At 50.5% G+C, this 1,815-nt stretch overlaps 1 long non-coding RNA gene across 1 annotated transcript; it reads left to right on the plus strand.

The window, feature by feature from the left end:
- On the plus strand, positions 1 to 739 carry LOC107196647. Its single transcript, XR_001518078.1, has 2 exons — positions 1 to 52; positions 364 to 739. It is a non-coding gene; the product is annotated as an uncharacterized LOC107196647 (long non-coding RNA).
- The last annotated feature ends 1,076 nt before the right edge of the window (positions 740 to 1,815 follow it).

A 1,815-nucleotide genomic window follows, 5' to 3' on the forward strand; every position in this document is an offset into this window, starting at 1 on the left:
GGCTGCACTTTCTCTGAGATCTCGGCTCTGCGATTCCTGGGCAGGGAGAAAGGTAAGGGAGACCAGAAAGGTGACGTTGGGCCTCCTTGGGATCTGAGGGACGAAGGGCAGTGCTTGGAGGCTCCTCCAGGGAGTGGCTCCTGGGTACCGCTGGCTGTGAGCTAAAGAGTGGGGCGCCCAGTTCTGCCAGGTGCGGCGAGTGGCGTTGTGCCCTGAGCATGGCGTTGACGCGTCCGTGTCTCTAAACTGCTGCTCCGATCCAGCCAGGGCTGTCGGACTGGGGGGGGGCCGCATGTGGCATGGCTAGTGTTGGGGCCTGTGGTCCACTCGGGGTCACATATGCCAGTGCTTTTGACTCCTCAGGGTACAGGTTCATTTTTCTGACGACAGCCGTCACAAACAGTGCTCGCCTCATGGAGGCCATGAGTGAGGTGAAAGCCTGATGTTTTCCCGGCCAGTGTCGAAGCCTCCACACCTGCCCCAAGGGGATCCAGGGTTTGGGCTCCCAGCTGATAATACAGTGTCCCCCACCCACTCCGCAAAGCCCTGGGGAGCACAGAACTCGTCTGGGGTTTAGAGAACACATCCGAGGAGAGAGTTCCCTTCCTGCCTCCGGGATATTTCTCTTTTTCGTTTATGAAGTGCAACCCATGCTGTCAAGATACTGGGCAGGAGGAGGATCTTTTGCTAAATCCCGTTCGAGTATCATTGTGAATAAAGCTGCTGTTCTCAAGTGTAATCTGTTTAGTTCTGGGCCAGCACTCCCAGTCTTGACTCGAGAAGCATAGGGGCCTTTGCCATGTGCTCCGTGGCCTGGACTCTAGTGGCTCTGGGCCTGGTATGTTTCTTTCTTGAAACTTGCCCTTTACCAGAGTTTCCTGAACCATAAAAAAAGGGGGATGGATTAGACGGATGATCAGTAAGCACTCCTCCAGTTCTAAAACTCTGTGACTCATGACACTTAAAACGTTTGTTATTGTTCAGCTTAAGGAGGTACTTTAATTTTCGGCTTTCTGTTTATTACAGAATGAAAGATTGTATCCCATTAGAGCAGTTTCAGTCAGCAGCAAATGATGCTCTTACTCAGGTCAAGTGTCCGCCTTACTGCTGATTCTAGTGGCCTTCCTCTCCTTTTAAAAATCGTGCACTGTAACCACATCCATTAGTGGCCTCCTCGGTCCTCTGACTTCATCTCACTGACACTGCTCTTCTTGAAATCCTCAGACGAAGCTTCGATGGCACTCTTCTTTTTTGTCCTATACTCTCCTGGCTTCTACTTCTGTCTCCTGTCATTCCTCTTCTCTCCTTGTCTGTTGACATCTCCCTTCTCTCTGTCCTTTGTTGTCATCCACTTCCGGATCTCATGCTTCACCTCACTCACTGCTGAGCCTCATTCCACAGGCTTCGAACTCCTCTCTAAGCTCCCAAACCAAACCTCCTGTCCCCACTCTGAATCCCTAAATCTCTTCCTCGTCCTGTATCCCGTTGACATTCTCATCATCTACTTACATGTTGTTCTCATGAAGAATTATGTCCTTGACCTCAGATTTTTTTCCTTGTTATCACCACATTCAGCTGGTCCTCTCCCCATTGTTTCTAAATGCTTCTGGTTCATCCTCCCCATCCCCGTGGCAGAGGCACTTATTGTTTTGCCTGGGTTTTTGCAAGACTGTCCCAGTTGCTCCGCCTCCTGTCTGTTCCCCAATCTACAGTGCTGCCACTTGTCAAAAGATCCAAACCTATTGTGTTGGGTCATCGAAAGTACTCTTTCCGTGGAAGGATGTTGCTGTATATTGCAAGGAAAATGCACACCTT

This window comes from Pteropus alecto, unplaced genomic scaffold, assembly GCF_000325575.1.
Source record: "Pteropus alecto unplaced genomic scaffold, ASM32557v1 C18781752, whole genome shotgun sequence".
NCBI lineage: Eukaryota > Metazoa > Chordata > Mammalia > Chiroptera > Pteropodidae > Pteropus > Pteropus alecto.